Below are 23,558 nucleotides of genomic sequence, written 5' to 3'. Positions count from 1 at the left end.
TGTTGACTATTTTGAATGAAACGCTTGATTGTTCGATGATCACGCTTCAGAAGCTTGGCAATTTTAAGAGTGCTGCATCCCTCTGCAAGATATCTCACTATTTTTGACTTTTCGGAGCCTGTCAAGTCCTTCTTTTGACCCATTTTGCCAAAGGAAAGGAAGTTGCCTAATAATTATGCACACCTGATATAGGGTGTAGATGTCATTAGACCACACCCCTTCTCATTACAGAGATGCACATCACCTAATATGCTTAATTGGTTGTAGGCTTTCGAGCCTATACAGCTTGGAGTAAGACAACATGCATAAAGAGGATGATGTGGTCAAAATACTCATTTGCCTAATAATTCTGCACTCCCTGTAGTGCTGGTATAATGCTGGTCAGTGCTGGTATAGTGCTGGTATAGTATAGCTGGGTGGCCAGCATAGTCATGGTGTTATCGAGCAAAACGGGGCTGGTGTAGCTGGTTAACCAGTATGATCTTTCTGGAATGAGCTTTAAGGGAACAACCTTTATTTTTGCTTGTGTATGTTTCTATGTAACACATTAATATAAGATTAAAACACAATATATTGGAATATATTTAATTATAAGTGTGTTATTTCTTTTGCTCCCAATTTTGAATAAAGAACTGAAATAACAAAGCTCAAAAAGCTTTGAATAACAAAGAATAAAAACATTTAAAAATCGTTCGTTAGGGATTAAAGTGTCTCCACAAATTAAATATAGTAATACCAACAAATGTTGACTTCCCGGGCTCCATGTGGGAAGCAGCATATAAATCATACAGAATGATGGTTTTTGAAAGAATATATATATATGCTATATAATCCTGCTAATATCCTATATATAATGCTATATCATAATGCTATATATCCTATATATAATCCATTTGTCTCAATTAAGAGGTAGTTACGTTGTTGGTTTGTTTTTTTAGTAAAGCGGTAATGTGAAGAGATATTACCCAGCATCAGCGTTGCTATGCAACCTTTAAAGCAACTATGTTCACGAAGGTAAATGTAGTTCCTGCACTTTCCAAAAATAAATCTCGCAATGTTTTCAACTACATTATATACCTTACAGTGTTTATCGAAATTAGTGTAAGAGCACCTAAAGTGAGAATTGCTCAAATATATATACAGTATATATGTGTGTGTGTGTGTGTGTGTGTGTGTGTATATATATATATATATATATACATATATATATATATATATGTATATATATATATATATATACACACACACACACACACACACACACACACACACACAATATACATATATTTGAGCAATTCTATTCTTTGCATTTAAAATTACTTGACTGTAAAGTTCCATTAAATATTGGAGGTGGATTCTCTTGTCTTTGGATCTAGTTCTTGTTGTGATAATGCCATTCATTTTTAATTAATTTTTAGCTCCAACAAATATATTTTTTTATATTAATATATCTAGCCACCTAGCTGCTACCTCCTAAATCATGATAAATGTGTACTTAACCATCACATTACTGATGAAATCACAATGTATGCACAATTAAAAATCACCTTGAATGTTCTTTCATCCATATTTTGCTCTGAATCTGAAGCCTTATTTCAGTGGATTAGAGAAAGGAATTAAACTCATGTTTCATAATTCACACAAATTAAGCATGTTCAGCTTGGCAATAGATAAATATTAATATAGCTTATACATATGTATTTTCAGGAACTGATTTATTCTAGAATCAGGGTAACACTGGATCCTCCCTCCCAACCATACTGAATCAATTCTGATAAATATTACACCATTTAACTTTGGCATTCCTTATAGCACCTACTGTACATTCCACTACATTTACGAAATCTTTACTTTTGATTTATCGATTCAGTTTTTTTCCCTTTCACTTAATTTCTCATTTCAGAGAAATGGCAAGTCTGAGAGGAAATACAAAAAAAATTTTTAAAAGAACAGCTCAGTTTATTTATACCTCATTCTGTGTATAAATTCCAACACTTTATTAAATCTGTCAATACAAATATGATAACAACAAAAGTAAAATGTTAATTTTTAACATCACATCATTAATAAAAACACAATATATGCAAGTATAAAACTCACATTGTTTGTTCCTGTAGCCATATTTTGCCCTGAACCTGAAGCCTTGTTTCAGGCGATTGAAGGGAACAACATTAAGGTTAATATGTTTATTCTGTCCATTCTGATCAATATCACACTGTTAAACTTTGGCATTGCTTATAGCACATAGATAACAGTACATTTACAGAATTTTTACTTATGATTTCTCAGTTAATCTTTTCCCTTTTCCTTGTTTCATAGAAATGGCAAGTCTAAGAGGAAATACACTACGTTACAACCCGTGGTGACTGTTTTCTTGTGTGTTCTTTGTGAAGGGTTGTGTGCAGGCCTGATTCCCATACATAGTTTCTGGCCTGCCTAGCCTGCCCTGATCTCAGGTTTACCTTGATTACATCATTACTGGTGCTTAAAGAAGATGAAGGGTAGAAAGTTGGAGGGTGGTAGAAGTGGTTTGTTTGCAATATTGTAGGAGATAGTACTTGTGATTATTGAGTTTTCTGTACTGGTTTTGACTTGTGCCTGTTTTCCCCTGACTTTGAGCTTTGTTTCCATTTTGGACTTGTTAGCTGTGTGTTCACTCTCTGTATATATATCAATCACTGTACATACTCTTCCATTATTTCACTGGCAGTAGGGGAGTGGTTGCCATTTCCTTTGGGAGTAGGTTCTTTTCCAAGATGATTAATAATAACTGTATGGTCCATCTATCCGTCCATTCTATCCCCTATCCCTCCCTGAGACACTGCTGTATTCTGTAGTCTTGGTATCATTGGATCCACCTTCCCAACCCTGCTGAGTCAATTCTCTGGCATTCCTTATAGCACATAGATTCCACTTCAATTTCAAGTTTCAAGTCCACTTCAAGTTTTTCCTTTCAATTAAAACCTTAATTTCTTGTTTCATAGAAATGGCAAGTCTAAGAGGAAATAGACAATAAAATGAAAAGAGGGATTATGTTTTTAAAGGGAGTTCTGGGAGTAAATTAAAATAAACTACTTCACCAAATCTGTCAATAGAATTATGGTAATAAAAGTAAAATGTTAATCATAACACACATTAAAAACACAACATAAGCAAGTATAAAACTCACCTCATTAATTCCTGTAGCCATATTTTGCCCTGAACCTGAAGCCTTGTTTTAGTGGATTAGAGAAGGGAACAAAATTAATCTTATTGTTTTATAATTCACACAAATTGCGCATGTGCAGCTTAAACATTTATCTTGAGATATTGCTTTATTCTAGAGTCAGTGGAGTAGTGGATCCTGCTTCCCAACCCTGTTCTTGTACCCTAGACTCTATTCTGATAAATATTACACTGTTAAACTTTGGTATTTTTTCCCTTTCATTTCAAACCTTAATTTCTCATTTCAGAAATACATAATAAAATGAAAAGAAGCGATTAGGTCCTTAAAGGGCCTTTTTGTGTATAAATTCAAACACTTCTCGCTTGTAGAACATGTAAAAATGTTACATGTACTTGAGCTGGTTGTGCTTACTTTAAAGGACATATTTCTATACATATCAAATACTATAAATGTCAAATGGCCATGACTGTGTCCCTGAACAAGACCTTTAATTTTCAAACTTAGTTGTATCCTTACTATCCTGACCTGTAAGCTGTGTTTTACGTGTCAGCTAAATAAGAAAATTTACTGGTTTATTTGCCATTTAATACAGTTTGATATTATGCTATACTGTATGTATATGCATATTTGATATGTCCATTTTATGTGCTTAGATTTTAGTGCCTCTAATTTCAAAGCCTCACAGGTTTTAAATATAAAAAAAATAATTTTTTTCAGTTGGTCATTTGAACCACCGTGAGAAGCACCGGGTTGGTAGAACAGGGGGTATCCATGGCACCACTGGAGGACCTGTGACCGTAAGTCAGCAGGAACAACAATCGCCCCAGTTCTGTTTGGATGGGGTTAAATGGTGCAAGGAAAATGCACATGGGTGAATTCGGTTATAAGAAGACAGGATAATTTAGGGTTCGTTGGTGCTGTTGGGACAAAACAGGTCAGAGTCCCTGGTCAGAGGCGTAAACTTCGACTATAAATTGGCGGGCTGGGTCAGGCAGTGTCAGGATGTACGAGGTCATAGCCTCCCTTTCAAATCCAGCAAAGCTGTAAAGCTGGCCGTGATGGAACATGGAGCTGGGGAGGAGCCCAATGCTGCAGTCGTAGGGCCGGTGAGGAGGCAGGGATGAGGCCTTAGTCTTGCTGAAGACTTCCCCCAGGTTGAAATATTGCAGGAACCAGACTGAGGTCAGGAGGGGATTCGTTGGCCAACAGAACCAAAGGAGGAGTAGGGCTGAGAATGCACTGAGACTGGCAGTTGGAGCACAAGTCCAGGATGTGCCCACTGGTCTAGTCCAGGTGATGCTTGTGTTGAAAAAGCCATGGGAAGCCCAACATAACAGGAGTCTGGTGGATAGAAATCACCAGGAAAGCCACTCCTAAAATTGATTAGCAATGGTGACTAGTACAGGCCTGGTCCTGAGCATGGCCTGGTGAAGGATGTGACCTTCCAAGGCACTGACTGGAACACTTTACAATCCTTCATGCTCTTTGAGATCACAAATCTCAGGACTTCTGGTAGTTCCCAGAATATCAAAGTCTACTAAAGGTGGTACGGCATTTTCGTATTTAGCTCCCAAACTTTGGAATAGTCTTCCTGTGTGTTTAAATGTAGATTAAAAACTTCTCTTTAGTCACACGTACACATTATACTTCCCATAATCTTGTGCTCTAATACATACAAAGCAATAATCTAAACTCTTCAGCTCTGGAACATAGATTTGTTTTACTTTAGAGTAACTCATGTGGCTTAGTCATTTTCCTGAATTTTCCTGAAGTCAAAGCTAGGGATGCACCGATCCGATATTTTGGATCGGTATCGACGCCGATCAAAGCATTTTGAGTGGATCGGGTATTGGTGGTGCATGACCGATCCAAATCCGATACCCATGGCCGTGGTCATGGGTATTGCACTTTTCAGAGTGCCGCCAGTCGAATCCATTCCGCTTGAGGAACGCCCTAATAAATTAAACTCCATTTTCCATTCTCCATTCAAATTAAGCTCCATTTTACCTACAGCATTGACCACGCTCCTGCTTCCTGAAATCCATGGGCGCCGGAATCATTATATGTGTGTGGGACAGGACACACCCACTTTTTATTTACTTCCAACGCCTATGCCCGTGGTGGTTGATTAATGAACAGCAAACATCACAGACTATTGCTTGAACTTATGAGAAAAATACACCTATATATTAAATTACATTAATGAAAATAAATCTAATAAATTTTATGGGAAATATGTTGCCCATCGCCTGTGATAGACAGGCAAGTTTAGCAGGCACCCTTTCCATTTTCCTCAGCGTGTTAAACATGTCGCTCATTTGGGTGCAAGGTTTACTGTTTAATATATTTTGCATTGTGTTTCAAGAGTTCTAATATAAGATTCACTTTAAAATATTGCCTTTTCTTCAGAAAATAATTTAATTTAATAATCGCAGTATATATGGTTTAGATTGTTATACCATTAACTAAAAAGTACTGTTTGCTACTGCATTAATACTTTTTTGAGGTTTCTTGTGTCTTCATTTTTTATCCAGTAATGGGAATTTTTGTATTTCTTTGCCAGAAACAAATAAATCTTAATAACTAAACGAGTTGTATACATTCTTTAGTTTTAAAGGTAGAAAAGAACACAGATATCAGATCGGTATCGGTATTGGCCGATACTGGCAAACGGTGGTATCGGAATCGGATCGGAAGAGAAAAAGTGGTATCGGTGCATCCCTAGTCAAAACCAGAAGGAGCTTGTAGTCTTGTGCATGTTTTGTATATGACAATATATGTGATCTTAAAAAGAGAAAAGGTTAATTTAAAGGTAATTTATGTTAAAACCAGTGGTGTCAAAAGTATTCACATTCATTACTCAGGTAGAAGTATAGATACTAGGGTTTAAAAAGACTTATGTAGAATTTGAAGTATCAACTCAAGCTTTTTACTCAAGTAAACGTGTAAAAGTACTGGTTTCAAAACTACTTAAAGTATAAAAGTAATGCAAGGAAAAAATGCCATTAAGGACAAAAGCTTAGGCAGTTCCACAGGGGCCTATTGTGCACTACCCAACCTCCTCAAAAAACATATTTCTAAAGGCCATAATGACTATAATGTTATATTAAAATGATAATGTTGAAATATTTGGGATGCACTAAGCTGCACTAATACTGTACTGTATATGCCCATCGAAAAAGAACGCATTTTAGTACAATGCAAATACATTAAAGAACCATATATGTGTACTACTGAGCTGAGTTTCATGGAGCAGAAGATATGACCAGTTGGCTATAAGCATTGTAATGGTGCAAAAAGTCAAACTTCAGAGGCATGTCATCAATAACCTTTATTGAAACAAACACATGGGACTCAAACAACAACAGGGTAATCAACATCAGTTCAGCACAGAACATGCGACAAAGAATTACCAATAGGTTTCGTTCAGCCGCAAAAGCAGCTGGTTCTCAAAGTTCTTTGAGCCAATGCATGCTCTTCTTGGCCTGAAGATCAGCCCTGCAACACAACAGTCTTTCACAGGCTGCTGAGACAGGGAGTGCTGTATTAAGCTTAGGTGATAGCTGGCACACAGCTGGGAAGGACTTCGGTACCTCTACTGTGTCTCCTGGGCACCCCAGGTACAGTACACATCCAACTGCTGGGTTGTTTCAAGAGGGCTGGTCTTCTTCAAGGAGGAAAAGAAGTCCTCTTCCTCAGATGATTGGGAGCCCTCACTGATGTGATTCTCAGCCTGACAGTCCAAGTGGTTTCTGATGTAGTCAAGGCCTGTGAAATAAAAACAAAAATCAGGACAATTTAGACCATATGACAGTATTGTAATTGTGTATTGGATAGTGTGTGTGTGTGTGTGTGTGTGTGTGTGTGTGAGAGATTAAATTTCATTTTAAACTCAATTCAAACTCATTTCACTGTCTCCATAGAAATTACACAGATTAGGGATATAGTTCACCCAAAAATGAAAATTCTGTCATCATTTTCTCATCCTCATGTTGTCTAAATCTGTATGAATTACTTTTTTCTGATGAACACAAAAGAAGATATTTTGATAAATGATGGTAAGCACACAGCTGTTTGTAACCATTGACTTCCATAGTAGGAAAAACTACTATGTGCTGTTCTTTATGGGTCCTGGTCCTCCTGGTGGCTGTTGTCACATCGAATTTCACCTTGGGGATTCATAAAATCTACTCTACTGTTCTCTAAAAGCATGTAAACCTGACCATTGCACCCATGTGTGGGCCTTCACCACAAAGTTTTGAAGCAAACAATTTGTAGAATGTCTTTGAATGCTGTTTTCCCATACCAACTAAGTCAGCATTTCAGTTTCAGACAACTCAAAACAAAGGCTAGTATCCTTTAATATTTCTCTAAACATATAGACTCACATACGCACACATGGAACTGTGCTGCTCATCCATTTCCATCTCTCTCTCTCTCTCTCTCTCTCTTTGTCTATCTTTCTCATGTTTGAGATATGCAATATTTTTCAAACAATCAAATGTAAACAGTGCTGTGAATGAACAACCAACTGAAATAAGCCATGAGCTGTTTCTGTGATTTGTCCTATTCTAAGTGCCCCCAGAATGAGCACAATGGGCCCACACCTGCTGCCCTGCAGTCTACTTGAAGCTTGGAGAAGAGCCTGGAAGCACTGCTCCTACTCTGTACACAGCTCATGGAGGGTTTGATATTGTGCCTAGTGGTTGCTGGTGAGAGTCTTGATGAATACTGCAAGTGGCAAAAGCTCTATGACAGTGGGTCATCTTCCTCAGTCCCTGGATAAAGCACCAGTGTGATAATTTATGAGGTGGAACAGAAATGAGGATGACAGAGGCAGGCTTGGCACAACTGAATACAAAATCTCTTGATTCTTTGTCAGTATTCTTTTACTTTTCTCCACACCACACATAACATACTGTGCAAAGGTTTTGGCAGTTGTGAAGAAATGCTGTAAAGTAAGAATGCTTTCAAAAATATGTATTTCAATTGTTTATTTTTTGTCAATTTACAAGTGAGCAAATAGCAGAAACATCTAGCTCAAATAAATATTTTGTGTTTCTGCCCTAACAGCATCAATTTTTACACTTGCACAAAGTCAAGGATTTAGTAGGATCAGAGTGTTAGGTGTAACCATTCCAAGCAAGTGATAATGATCATCAAATTCATATGTAGGTTGAAACACAATCATTAACTGAAACAGAAACAGCTGTGTAGGAGGCTAAAACTTTTTGAGGTACAGCCAAACTCTGCTACTATCATGAGGTTGTGTAAGACATTTTCATGTCACGGGTCATACATCATGACAAGACTGACAGGAACATTTACATTTATAGCATATGGCAGACACCTTCATCCAGAGCAATGTAAAAAAGTGCTTTTAAATCTCATTTAATAACTCTCGTTCACTAGGTTACAGACTTAAGATACCATAAGCCTAAAACACTGTTCAAAGTTGTTGTTGTTGTTTTTTAATACACATATACGACAAACAGGGGAGAAAGTGCTAGTTCAAGTATTTCATGAAGAAATAGCTCTTCAACCATCGTTACCCCTAGGGAAAGTTCATTCTACCACCTCAGTGCCAGAACAGAAATGAGTCTTGTTGTATACCTACCACTTACCCTGAGGGGTGGTGGGACCAGTCGAGCAGTGCTGGTAGCTCTGAGGGTGTGAGGTGCAGTGCGAGGATTGATAAGGTCTTGGAGGTAAGAGGGAGCTGGTTCATTTTTGGCTTTGTAGGCAAGCATCAGTGTTTTGTATCTGATGTGTGCAGCTACCAGTAGCAAATGGAGAAAGCACAGCAGCGGGGTGGTATGCAAGAACTTGGGCAGGTTGTTAACAAGTCGTACAGCTGCATTTTGGATCATTTGCAGAGGACGAATTGCGTTCATAGGTATACCTGCCAACAGTCAGTTGCAGTAGTCCAGTCTTGAGATGACAAGAGACTGAACAAGTACCTGAGCAGCCTGTGTGGACAAAAATGTGAGAAAAAGGGCTGATTGACCATGGTTATATCAAGGTTACAAGCTGTAGCTGAAGGGGAGATCAGATCGTTATGCAGGGATATTGCAAGATCATGCCCTGGGGATGAATCACCTGGGACGATCAGCAGTTCAGTTTTGCTGCGATTGAACTTCAAATGATGAGCTGTCATCCACGATGAAATGTCTGCCAGACATGCTGAGATCCGAACAGAAGCTGTGGTATCTGAGGGCGGAAAGTAAATAAAATAAATTGAGTATCATCAACATAGAAGTGGTAAAAGAACCTGTGAGAGGAAATAACTTTACAGGGTATACAGGGAGAAAAGGAGAGGACCAAGCACTAAGCCCTGTGATAAATCAGTGGAGCATCTGCAAGGAGCAGATGTCACTCCCCTTCATATTACCTGATATGAGTGACCTTCTTCCAGGTAGAAAGCAAACCATTCCCATGCTGACCCACAAATTCAAGACTCCTGTGGGTGGACAAGGGAGTCTTGTGGTTGACCGTATCAAATGCTGCTGAAAGGTCAAGGAGGATGAGGACATCATGTAGTTTTTCAGAGACAGCCATTTAGCAGCATGTAGTTTTTCAGAGACTTCCAAAAGGGCTGTCTCTGTTGAATGTGCAGCAGTTATAGCGAGACTGGTTCGGATATTGAAGGTTGTTTTGTGAGAGATAGACAGACAGTTGATTATAGACAATGCTTTCAAGACTTTTTGAAAGAAAAGAGAGAAGTCTGAACCGGTCTGTAGTTACTGATGTCTGATGGATCCAGAGCAGGATTCTTCAGGATGGGAATAACCCTTGCTTTCTATATAGTTGGTACAGGACCAGATGTTAGGGATCCATTGATAATGGTGTTGATGAAGGGCAGATAATCGTGTTGATGAAGAGTCCCTGCATCTTGTAAGATGCAGGGACTCTCCCAGGCACAGATTTCAAACAGACCAGGGTTTTCAAGATGCATTGTTCAAGATATTTTGCACAAAAGGGCAATGTTGAGGATCATAGGTGCAGTGGTCAACCAAGGAACTTAAAGCAGCAGATCAAAGACACATCATGCATCCAAAAGGATATCAGCAAAGAAGTGCTGGAAATCAGTGGGACCCAGTTACACCTATATACTGTCTGGAGACGTCTGGCTGAAAATGGTCACGTGGAAGAATTGTGACCAAAAAGCCAAATCTCAGACAAAAAAAAAAGTCAAAATTTGAAGGTGGTTTGTGGCTGCTTGCAAGTTTGTGGCTGCATTTCTGCAAATTTAGTTGGAGATTTGGTCAGGATTAACGGTATAGTTAGATATAATAGGAGATGCGGAGATATAATACTTCTATTTTTAAAAGCATTCTTACTTTCCAGCGTTTCCCTTACTCCTGAATAAAACCTTTGTATAAATATATATATATATATATATATATATATATATATATATATATATATATATATATATATATATATATATTTGTAATAATTGTATTTCTTAATAATATTTACCTTGACAGTAAATTGTTCTCACTGATCCACCCCGTCATTGCTTCAGCCTTGGCTATAGGTCAAGTTCTAAGGTCAAGGTCAAGTTCTAAGGACCTAATCATCTGTTCCCTTGTTGAATATGCAGTGCCATTAAATTTTATTTTTAATTCATTTGCATATAGTTAATCAAACTTCGTTTAATATTCTCATATAAGTGACCTGTATTAGTGTTTTGGTGCTTAGAAAAAATACAAGCTAATGACTATTAAGCCTTCTGAACATCTTCACAGAAAAGAGAAGATAAATATATTATGTACACTTTACATGGTACTTTCACATGCTAATAATTACACACACACACCCATAGATGTGGTTTTACTGGCATGGACACATTCAGGTTATACTTCCTGCTTCTATGAAAAACAAAAACAAACAAACAACAAACAACAAAAAAACAAAACAACACGCTTTCCATATAATGACTAGGCTGTTATTAGCTTAGTAGTATGTGAGAAATACTGTATATGTGACAAGATCACTGTTCTGTTTTTCTTTATACATGTCTTTAATGTTGTAATTGTTAATTGACCAAATAATGTGTGTGTTTTTGTACATATCTCTACATTAATATCAATGTAAGCAACACTTCAGTTCACATTTTTTTATTATTATTTTAATTATTATTTTTAATCCATCCAGCTGTGGCTTAGTAAATGTGCCTGATCCTTTTTGCAAACATTAAACAAAAGTAGTTTGAAGTTGAATATGTAATTTATTACTACACAAATTGATACCATCTTCCCATATAGTGTATAAAGTGTAATGAAGACACAGTGCTCTAGTATAGAATCAAGTTTGAAAAATGACAGAAAATGACAAAATGACAAACTCCATCCTATAAATATACACCTTAATAAATATTTAAGATAATAAATATCTTAAAATCAACCCAATTAGTGCCACTGTAGCCGATTCGCTCTTGGTGGTGGACGTGGTCAGCATGAGCACTCTGACCAGATATTCCACTCTGATCACTCTGACCAGATACGTATGCTACTTCTTTGGAATGCGACCAGATGGGCTAGCCTTCACTCCCCATGTGAATCAGTGAACCTTGGGCACTTAGTACGCTGCTGCCTGTTTTCCAATTGTCCTTCCTTGAACCAGGGCCGGCCCTGCGCATAGGCAGAATAGGCAAATGCTAAGGGTGCCGCCCACCACTAGGGGCGCCCGTCGCCCAAATTATTATTTTTATTAATATATATGTATATATATTTTATTACCTGAAAAGTATTTTATTTATATATTTATTATATATATTGTATTGCTGTAAGAAAGGCAAGGAAAGCAAGGTCTCCGTAATATAGGTTTTTTTTATGTAGTTTGTGTGTTTCCAAAATATTTTCAAAATAAAGAAAAACAGGACAAAGCTGTGCAGTTTTTTTCTGTGTAAGTTTATGAACAAAATGATCGGAACACAATTATCTGTGATTCCAGGGGCACCAGGAGAAATCTTGCCTAGGGCAGCAAATTGGCCAGGGCCGGCCCTGCCTTGAACAACAATCATGAAAGAGTTCAGGATTGTTAAAATTCTGAAAAACTGAAACTTCACAGGCTAATTATTATATTAAAATGTTGCTAGGTAATGACTATTAAGCCTTCTGAACATTACAGAAAAGAGTAAATATATATTTTTAAATTCAGGCACTTTTGCATGATAATAATTCCACACACACACACACACATAGATGGTTTTTATACAGGCATAAACACATTCAGGTTATATTTCCTGTTTTAATGAAAAACTAAAAAAAAACCCGCTATAAACCTGCTACACCTCATGCAGTGTTGTTATTGTGACCAAATTTGTGTTTGTTTGTACATATTGTTACAATATTAACTATGTAAGGAAAGCTTTGTAAAACTGTATGTTAACAGGATAGCAGATGGAAGCTAATACCATATTTACAAATATTTTTACACAGAAGTAGCATATTTAAAAAAGCATTGGGCCTAAAACAGAACCTTGTGTAACACCGAACCATAACTTGGTATGCAAAGTAGAGTAACCATACATATACAATCTGATATTGATCAGATAAATAAGACCAGAGCCAGAAGAGCATTGTATCCTTAAATCCAACAACATTTTTTAGCATATCAACAAGATGAGTTTGATTAGTGGAGCTGCAATAAGGTGAAGCAACACCAGCAAGGAGACATGACTCCCTATCAAAGGCCAGTGTAAGGTCATTTACCACTTTAACCAGCGCTGTCTCTGTGCTATGATAAGGTGCAAATCCTGACTGAGATACTATTTGAATGTTATTTTTATGTAGATTATTTTTATGCTCATCATTTAGGCCGTGGACAGTGCTTTTCGTGTAGAACATAAAGACCTTGGTTTCTTGAAAGACTGCTGGCTTAATGTAAGAGACCTAGTGAGATACATTCAAATTAACACTCAGATTGCAGATGAAAATGCTTCTCTAGCCATAAAGTAATCTATACCATAAAATTGCTTGCACATTGCAGTATCTTTTTTATAGACGTCATCTAAGATTTATAAAGAAATTTAAAACAATGAGATAATGGTCAAAAAGCAAATAACTACCTCATCTTTCCTCAGCTTTATGGCTTTCCTGACATTGTCTCTTCTGTAGAACCAAAGAGAATCTATGGGATTGTTCTCTCCCTGCCCATAATCAATGTTAATTACCTGAAATAGATGGTACCAAAGCAGGCCCGGCTCCAGATATGAGATGAAAGGTGGGCCAAGTGATATTCCAGGTGGGCCGATCCCTTGTGCCATCACTTTTCAAACAGAATGCAGCTGAATCAGCAGTGTCATATTTCTGTTTTATTTTTTTCAGAACCATGGATGCCAAAATTTCAATCACTTCATTCTGGATGGTTTTGGAAGTGTACTTTGCATTTTGTGGGATACCTGATGTAATGTCAGCCAGGTATTTATCTTTTTCCAACGTGTATTTAAACAACTTGGCAAAAAGCCCAGCAGCTACGCAATCTTCCTCACTGTCACGTGTTTCACAATCCCCGCGTAGTGGAAGCTCATTAAGAACACCTGCCATGCTTTTTATGTAATAGCGAATCTGTTGGGGGCTGAGCAAACATTCTACGGTCTCCCCCGACACCGATCGGCGGCAAAACTCTGTCCATGAGGTCGAGGATTGTAAATGAGCTTGGCTGCACGCATGTTTTTGAAGACCGCGGTCACGTTCTAATGCTGCTTTCCAGTTTCGAAAACCTGTCGAAACGAACGTGTCCTTTTCAGAGAAAGCAACACCGAACACTCGACATGGAAAACAAAAGCATGCATCGCGATCTACAGAATATTCAAGCCACGGCCGTGACTGATACCAAGCGGCCGAAAAACATCTCTCTCTCCCTCCAAAAAAAGTTCGGGGGTATGATTTCAGAACCGGCTTGTAAGGATTCGCCCTGTTTAAATCATTCAGGACAGAATTGCTGCATCTTTGAGTGGGTGTATTTGTGCTTTTGACACCATCGGAAGCTGCAGATGAACTCGACTCATCCATTTCTCCGACCTCATTGCTGCAAATGGATGAGGAGGTGGTAGCTGTGTCCTGGAGAGCTAAAGTGGTTTTCTTTTGTCCTTTCGGAACAAGAAATCTGTACATGTTGTATTTTATTAGGCTATATATAGTGTGTTAATCAAGTTCACTAACAGTTCTAATAAAGTTACTGTGACTGTCGTTTATTACTTTATAAGCACGTCCGTTTACCTCAAAGGTTGCGTGAATGTGAAAATGAGCTAAGTCTGTCTAGGAGGGGAAAAAAGGGGAAAATAACGTATCTCGAGCTGAATTGAATATCGCACCAATTTTGTGATTGGCTATTATGTGGTGTGGGGCCAGGGTGGGCCAAGGCTCTGATTGGGTGGGCCAGGCCCACTCTGGCCCCCCGTGGAGCCGGGCCTGTACCAAAGTGATTAATCATTCAGCAGCAGTCATGAACAGGGAGTAATGTGGCAGCAAATTATTACTTGTATTGAGGTGAAGGTGTAAATTCAGATAATTTGTGATTAATTCTGATTAATTAATTTAATGTGGTGTCAAAAAAACAGTTTTCCAGGGACAAAGAGACATAGTAGTTATTAACATCATGTTGAATATGCAGTTTAAATACTAAATGAATATTATATTTAAATTCTCTTACAATGCTCTCATATAAAATGCTACCCATTGTAACAATTTTACATATTCAATATATTGGATTTCATTATATGTTTATATTATCATTTACATTCACCTTTTTAAAAAAAATTGTATTACATAACTTGACATTAAAGAATGACAAGAAGCATCATGGCCTGATATTTTTCATTAGGCTTTAAAACCTAAAACCCCAAACCACAGCCCATTGAAAAATATTATGGGTTTTCTGTTCCACACACTGTGACTCTAAAGTCTTCTTCAGAGCTTTGTTTGAACTTGCTCAGTTTCTGAGAAACACACACACACACACAAACACAGAGCTCCAGTAGATAAAATCCCCCCATTCAATAAAACTCTTTAAAATGTTTGTAAGTTGATTTAGAATTGTAAAAAAAAAAAAAAAGCCCAATGACAATGCTGTTATGCTTCTGTTATGTCAGTTTAATAATTGCAATAAACAGAAATGTAAATAAACGTTTTCACATGCTTAGTGCTCAGCCATTTTGGTTTCCCTCTGTATACAGTAGTTTGCCACCAATAAATCTATAAAGATCACATCTCTCAATTTTCTCAATGATCTCTTCTGCATTTGGTTTTGCACTTTTAATATCATCAAGAATGTTATCTGTTAACAGCAAAACAGATAAAAAAAAGTAAAGTACAACATGCACAGATTAAAAATGGTCAAACATTCTCATTTATATTGGGTATGATCTATTGTTCTAGTTTTTACCTGAATAAATAACTTAATTGCAATGGTTTGGTGTGATTTTATGTGCATTTGTTTTGTTTAGTGTTTTTGAGTCCAACTATTGGACCTCTTTAAAATGTTAATTCGGTGTCTGCTTTATTATTGGTTATTTAAAGTCACATTGAATATATCACATGATCAGAGCAGCCATGTGAATGAATTGAATTGCATTAAGTTTATGATAAACAAACATGATATGATCAAACTATAATAGAATTTCTGGAATAAGATTAAATTCTACATATTCAATCAAGATCAGGATCCCAATCCAATCCCAAGACATTGAAGCTGTGCAGCAGCAACTTTAACCACTACACTACTATATCTGGTGCAATCTAGTAAACTTTTCAGAAGGAAATTTTCTTGTGAATTGTTGATTGTTTGTGCCAAACTGCTTCTGTTTTCAAAGTTTAAGTTGCAGAGTCGTTTGTTAAATGTATCCCCAGACTGAATTGATAAATCTCAAAAACATGATTGCTTTTGGGATACACTCAGACACAGGATTCCTACTTAACATGTGTCCTTCTTTAAGTCTGTTATTTACTAAGATTCTTCGTTATTTGGACACTCACCCCACATTAGTTTGTGTTTGTGTGTGTGTGTGTGTGTGCATGTGTGTGATTCAGGGCAATAAAATATTTTAAATGGGAACCTGTGAGTTTCAAGTATGTACTCATATCAGATACAGTGTCAGAGATTTTCTTGCCATCCAGCCTAAAGTCTAAATGTTCAGGTGCCAAAAGTGCATCAATAATCCTGGAAAAAAGATGGGGGTAGGGGAGGGGTGTTGGGCATTGGCATAAACATGCATGCTTTTATCTTTATTACACAAATACACTTTTTTCATTCTGAGTGATTTAAGCATCATACAGTGTCATATAGCTAAACCCAGTGCTTAAAATGCATGTGATGTACTTTGATCTGATTTTACTGGTGAACTCACATCCTTTCAATTGCTTTTGTAACCCTGTGTTGGTAGGCGTTTTGGTGAAGCAGGTAGCGAATGTGAAAGAGTTTGTACATATTCAGTGCTTCCTGAAAGAAAAAGAAAAAAGTTTTTAATTAAAGGTGATTGTAGCTTACATGATTCCACATTATTTTAAAGCTCACCTTATCTCTCATGCAGATCTTCTTTTCGTTATTCTCGTGCAAACTTCATGTAGCGATCATGGGAGAAGTTGCTTTTCATTCCCAGATGGAGGCAATCTCTGGGACAGGAAACATAAATACTGTATGCAGCATATACAATACATTTCCCTACAATTATTTGGAAATTGTACTTTAAACAAAATAAGACTATAAACACTGAATGCAAGCACATCACGACTCACCTACTGAAATAATCCATTTTGTCGACATCAATACCTGTGATTTTATTGGCCACAATATCATGCAAGTAGGACTTCTAATTTGGTTTTCCTTTGTAGGACCACTGCATTAAATAAGACAAAATATAATATAAACTTGCTGTAACAGCAGGGTAAATGCACATTATATAACTATATATTATTTTTCCTGTTAAATCTTAAATCTTTTTATTTATGTCTGTTTACATTGTCAGTAGTGTTAATTTCGTCACCTATTAATTTAGTCTTAGTCTTAGTCTTGTGCCAAATGTCCTTAGTTTTAGTCATATTTAGTCATTCACATATCTTTTTTGTTAGTCTTAGTTTTAGTTGACTAAAAGTCTCGTCATTTTAGTCTAGTTTTAGTCAAAAGAAAACTCAAGGTATCTTAGTCAAGTTTTAGTCGACTAAAAATCTTTAATTTTAGTCTAGTTTTAGTCAAAAAATTGTAGCTTGACCACATCTGGAATCTATTGTAAGAATAAATACAACGAGGCCTCATTAAATGCAATAATATCAGGAACACAAGTGTTATAGTGGAATAAATAACTTAATGAAAAGCCTAAGATCAAAACTGTAGGTGTGTGTGTGTGTGTGTGTGTGTGTGTATATATATGTATATATATATATATATATATATATATATATATATATATATATATATATATATATATATATATATATATAAATTACCGACTTAATGCAAGTTATACATGGTATTGCACACACCATTATTGATGATATTTGGAGCAATATTACATGTAATTGTTAAACTTGATTCCCTTACATATACATTTGTTTTTAAGCCTAATTATTAACTTTGATTATGATGTGATGGAAGCAGATGCAGAGGGCTCAGTTGAGGACTCATCGATTCCCCAAGCTGAGGTCACTGAGGTGGTTGAGAAGCTCCTCAGTGGCAAGGCACCAGGGGTGGATGAGAGTCGCCCTGAGTACCTCAAGTCTCTGGATGTTGTGGGGTTGTCTTGGTTGACACGCCTCTGCAACATCGCGTGGTGGCTGGGGACAGTGCCTCTGGACTGGCAGACTGGGGTGGTGGTCCCTCTGTTTAAGAAAGGGGACCGGAGGGTGTGTTCCAACTACAGGGGATCACACTCCTCAGCCTCCTTGGAAAAGTCTATGCCAGGGTACTGGAGAGGAGAATTCGGCCGATAGTCGAACCTCGGATTCAGGAGGAACAATGCAGGTTTCGTCCCGGTCGTGGAACACTGGACCATCTCTATACCCTCACCAGGTTGCTGGAGGGTTCATGGGAGTTTGCCCAACCAGTCCACATGTGCTTTGTGGATCTGGAGAAGGCATTCGACTGTGTCCCTCGTGCTGATCTGTGGGGGGTGCTCTGGGAGTATGGGGTCCGGGGCCCTCTGCTAAGGGCTGTCCGGTCCCTATATGACCGGAGCAGGAATTTGGCTCTGCTTTTTGCAGATGATGTTGTCCTGCTGGCTTCTTCAAATCAGGACCTTCAGCGTGCACTGGGACGGTTTGCAGCTGAGTGTGAAGCGGCAGGGATGAGAATCAGCACCTCCAAGTCCGAGGCCATGGTTCTCGGCCGGAAAAGGGTGGCTTGTCCCCTTCAGGTTGGTGGAGAGCTCCTGCCTCAAGTGGAGGAGTTTAAGTATCTTGGGGTCTTGTTCACGAGTGAGGGAAGGATGGAGCGGGAGATCGACAGGCGGATCGGTGTATCTTCTGCAGTGATGCGGTTGATATACCGGTCTGTTGTGGTGAAGAAAGAGCTGAGCCGCAAGGCGAAGCTCTCTATTTACCAGTTGATCTACGTTCCTACTCTCACCTATGGTCATGAGCTTTGGGTCATGACCGAAAGGACAAGATCCTGGATACAGGCGGCCGAAATGAGTTTCCTCCGCAGGGTGGCTGGGCACTCCCTTAGAGATAGGGTGAGGAGCTCGGTCACTCGGGAGGAGCTCAGAGTAGAGCCGCTGCTCCTCCACATCGAGAGGAGTCAGCTGAGGTGGCTCGGGCATCTGTTCCGGATGCCTCCTGGACGCCTCCCTGGGGAGGTGTTCCGGGCATGTCCAACCGGGAGGAGGCCCCGGGGAAGACCTAGGAAACGCTGGAGGGACTATGTCTCTTGGCTGGCCTGGGAACGCCTCGGTATTCCCCCGGATTAGCTGGAGGAAGTGTCTGGGGAGAGGGCAGTCTGGGTGTCCCTGCTCAGACTGCTGCCCCCGCGACCCGGCCCCGGATAAGCGGTAGAAGATGGATGGATGGATGGATGGATTATGATGTGATTGTGACAGGGGCTTGGGAAGAGCTTTCAGGTTGGGGGTGCTGAGTTTTTTCTGTCACCACTTTTGAATAAGAAACAATATCGAGGCTATAAAACTTGTCAGAACTCCGCGAATCACAAAAGTATCAGTGAGAAGTTGAGAACACTCGTTTAAACAGAGCGTTGCCATGGACACACAGGATTCTAACCGAAGAGACGGAGCGCACTGGTTTCTTTAGAGGAAACAATACAATCGTTTTAAATCAAAAAACTCCTTTTCAAATCATCATTTTGAGTCAAATTATCGATTTATTTGATAGATAACAATATAATAAGCGGGATCCGCTTCGCGGACCTGTAACTTGAGCAACAGCGCGAAGCTGCGAACTCGTACTGAATATTTTAAAGGCGTAATGTGGCAGGATAGTTTACTGTTGTGCCGTCAGGTAGTAATAGCCTATCGGAGAGCGCCGCTGTGTATAAAGGAGGGTGTCCGGTTCATGGTGATTGAATGCGCGTCATTTTGAGGTGCTCTTCCGGTTTCCGGTTCCGTGCTTCAACAGAGGCCGCTGGGTGTTAATGGTGCGGCTAGCTGCACGGCAGTTCAGCTTTGTTCCAGTTACTTTCAGTTGCCTGGGAGGTAAGAGGCTGTTAGCAGCATGGCTACGCTGTTTTGTTGTGGTCGTACAATAGGCTAATGCCGCACGTATGCTTTATTGTAGTGTTTCGCAACGGAAAGAAAAGGGTCAAAAACAATCTCTGTGACAGACTGTCTACCCCCAGGTATGTGAGTTTGTTTTATCTATTTTTATGTGAGACGCTAGGCTAAATGCCGGGGGTGTAGTGTTAATTGCTTTATTTCCCCCAGCCAGTGTTATTTCGTCACCCGATGTTCATCCATATCCGGTTTATTACTGAACCAATACTGTATCTGTGATTTGGTGTGGCAGACGGCTATTTCTCCGGTATGTCCTAGCATTTTATTTAGGGGTTTTTCTGTGGGTTTTAGAATTTGTTTTTTTTTAATGCACTTACTTAATGTGCATAATATTTTCTGTTAGGTTCCGGGGAATTCCTGCTGTATGTGCAGTTGATGCTGCACCTTGTTCCCGGGACAACGCTGCTGTTTTGTTCCGTGTTAATTTTTTTTGTGTTAAATTGCTTTGCTCCTCGTTAAATTGTTCTCTTTGGTAACTGTTTATTTTTGGTTTCGGTTTTGTTTCTTGATTTATAGCCACACTGTTACCTTCTTTCCGACACTGTTACTGTGCTTTAAATCCTACCTTGAGGTAGGAAGCCTTTTTGCTGAAGTCAGTGTGGCAATTAAATGAAGTAACAAAATAACTAATTACCACACTGACTTCAGCAAAAAGGCTTCCTACCTCAAGGTAGGATTTAAAGCACAGTAACAGTGTCGGAAAGAAGGTAACAGTGTGGCTATAAATCAAGAAACAAAACCGAAACCAAAAATAAACAGTTACCAAAGAGAACAATTTAACGAGGAGCAAAGCAATTTAACACAAAAAAAATTAACACGGAACAAAACAGCAGCGTTGTCCCGGGAACAAGGTGCAGCATCAACTGCACATACAGCAGGAATTCCCCGGAACCTAACAGAAAATATTATGCACATTAAGTAAGTGCATTTAAAAAAAAAACACCGTGTGCTGTTTCTGTGCACCGTGTGCTGTGTGACCACCGACAGAAATTTCACTGAGCACTGAGTGAGTGTGTTGTGATTGAGCACATGCATGGTGTGGATATTTAAACCTACTTCTGTTTCAGCCTGTCTTGTGCCGATCAGCTGCAGCCCTGCATGAACTTTTGATTTTCCTTTTTTTGTTTATTCTGAAACTTTATTTTTCGGGTTGTTAATAAATTAAATTCTATTTTTGTACCCACGTCTCCTGCTCATTTATTAATCGGTAGAACGAATTTGTGCTCCTTATAGTATTGTGAGGTGTTTCATATTTCCCTGGGTGAGAGTCCCAGGGTGGCGTAGTCTGTCATTTACATATTTAGGTTTGCATATTGTGCTTTCCGTCCATTTACCACTCCGTCACAGTAACAGCTGATGAAAAAGCAGAGACAATTGTAGACGAAAATGAAGAGAGATTTTATCTTAGTTTTTATTTTATACAAAACATTTTCGTCTAGTCTTTTTTCGTCAACAATAACGCATGTTAATTTAGTCTTAGTCAGCATTTTTGGACAGTGGTGCAGTCTTGTCATCGTCTCGTCTTAGTCATGACAAAAAAGGTTGTTGACGAACATATTTCGTCTCGTCTCGTCTGACGAAATTAACACTAATTGTCAGGACTCTGCCCGGACTTTGGCCACGTGCCTTTTGTTTATGTTCTGTGTTCACGTGTCTTCCCCGCCCTTGTCTCTTCCTCCCTGCTTCTGCACACCTGTTCCTGATGTTTCTGCTTGTCTTGTCTATTTAGTTGAGCCACGTTGCTTTGTGCAGCATGGAATCTGTTGTCTTCGTCTGGTTTTGTCTTTGTCCTGTTTAGTGTTCTTTTAGTTAATAAATCCTGTTTTTGTTTAGCTGTCCTGCGTTTGGGTCCATTTTATTCCCGCGTACGTGACATACATATTAATCTATTTATTATTACATTTATATCTGAAGATTGCTCTGGCAGTTGATTGCTCACCTCATTAGGTGGATTTGGGTCAAAGATGAGCTCCTTGATAAACACAATGTCTTGATTATCAAGTCCATATCCAACCATGATTTCCTTAATTGTTTTGCCATTCTTTTTGTTGATCAGTTGTTCAAACATTTTGATTGATGCATTTTCATGCTACTTCATGAGAACAAAAGCAAAAGAATACGATGTGTTACAGCTTAAAATAATTGAAAGTATTAATTTATGATTGTTCAGGGATTGTTCATTTTTATCTACAGTGATAATTATTTTCACCACATTTATTTTCTCACAATTAAAATGGGTTTAGATTCAAGAAAAAAAGGAAATATTTAGGAAACTAAAAAGAAACTAAAAAGGCAATTATCCATTGTACAGATTTTAAACTATTTACCTTCCAATTTAATTCTGGCTTTGCCTCCTTCATGAAGGTCTCAAATAAATGAGAGAAAGGGCCATGACCTTCATTTGAAAAAAGTAGAAAACAGGTTTGAATAATTATCAGTGTGATAGTGATGTGGGAATTGACACTGAACTACCCATCACCCAGCATGCCATGTGTCTACATCCCATGTCCTAATGAAAAGCATAAGTCCTGGTTTCTCTATGGTTCTTTTTCAAGCTATCACTCTTGTCACTATATTCTGCGGATGTTGTGTCACAGCCTTGCTCATGCCTTTGTTTGATTCATATCTAGTGTTAATGTTTAGGATTCTTGTTAAAAGTTTCTACTTGCTACTTTTATTTTTTTATTTGTAAATAATTTTGCAAATTTGTCTTTTATTTGGATTGTGTTATTCCACAAGCCAGTTTAATAATAGCCATATAATACACAGGGAATAACTCACCCAGGTCATGACACAATCCTGCAATCTGAACACATCTTTTTCAGTTATCTCCTCTTCATGAGCTCTCAGACTCCGCACGAGTTCTCCTGCTAGATGAGCCACACTATGAAGGAAAGTAAAATGTTGTATCATGATGTGGTATAAATATTGTAAGATATTACATAATGATTTAGCTTGAAATATTAGCAGCAGTAAGTCAGCAGCAATTAAATCTGTAGTGTATTAGTAACAAGATTCAAAGGACCAACTGTTATTGGGATTATTCATTCATTATTTATTTATTCAAATTGATATTTTATCATTGTTTTTATTCCAAGAAAGGCTTGCCTTGAAAAAAAATGCATAGCATTAGCTGACTATATTATTAGCTGACTATTTTCTTTCTTTCTTTCTTTCTTTCTCATCAGCTCTCCTGGTCCATAATCTTTATAGAAATTATCAGAATATGAATGATCACTTACCATCATCAAAATCAGCTACTACAATCTTCACCTAAAATAATTTAATGTTAGTATAAAAGTATGACAGTTTTACCCGATGGAATGTTCAAAGCCTCCTAGCTGATTGATTTTTCTCAGTCGCTGAAACTCTGGTGTGTCAATGATTTTAACCAGCAGGGGATGCAGCCTGATATGGCCATGGACAGTCATTAAAGATCTGTGATACAAAAAAAAAGTGTCCGCAATTCATTTCTCCCCTAGCAACATCTATCAGTGTTAATCCTATTAATGTTATATTTAGTACTGTTCATAGGTCTCATCACCAGAAATGTGAAATATTTCATTCTAATGTTATGAAGGTATTCAAAAAATCATCTAGTCTCCTCATAGATTTTCTGATGTACAGCTGAGTGTGCAGCATGTGGAAGAGACAATAAGCAACCCATGT

The 23,558-nt window shown here is 38.2% G+C and overlaps 3 long non-coding RNA genes across 3 annotated transcripts; 1 reads left to right on the top strand and 2 right to left on the bottom strand.

The window, feature by feature from the left end:
- Positions 1-1,317: 1,317 nt before the first annotated feature.
- LOC132855377 (uncharacterized) lies at positions 1,318-2,708 on the bottom strand. The gene is made up of 3 exons (XR_009649315.1): positions 2,101-2,708; positions 1,970-2,005; positions 1,318-1,589 (listed from the first exon to the last, which is right to left on the bottom strand). It is a non-coding gene; the product is annotated as an uncharacterized LOC132855377 (long non-coding RNA).
- Positions 2,709-19,691: 16,983 nt separating this feature from the next.
- On the top strand, positions 19,692-20,423 carry LOC132855391 (uncharacterized). The gene is made up of 3 exons (XR_009649316.1): positions 19,692-19,811; positions 19,894-20,136; positions 20,233-20,423. It is a non-coding gene; the product is annotated as an uncharacterized LOC132855391 (long non-coding RNA).
- Positions 20,424-21,834: 1,411 nt separating this feature from the next.
- Positions 21,835-22,704, bottom strand: LOC132855338 (uncharacterized). Its single transcript, XR_009649312.1, has 3 exons — positions 22,671-22,704; positions 22,217-22,284; positions 21,835-21,981 (listed from the first exon to the last, which is right to left on the bottom strand). It is a non-coding gene; the product is annotated as an uncharacterized LOC132855338 (long non-coding RNA).
- Between the last annotated feature and the right edge of the window lie 854 nt (positions 22,705-23,558).

The sequence above is a fragment of the Tachysurus vachellii genome, chromosome 12 (assembly GCF_030014155.1).
Source record: "Tachysurus vachellii isolate PV-2020 chromosome 12, HZAU_Pvac_v1, whole genome shotgun sequence".
In the NCBI taxonomy this organism is placed as follows: Eukaryota; Metazoa; Chordata; class Actinopteri; order Siluriformes; family Bagridae; genus Tachysurus; species Tachysurus vachellii.
The sequence above is the reverse complement of the archived record's forward strand: the minus strand, read 5'-3'. Positions and strand labels throughout refer to the sequence as shown.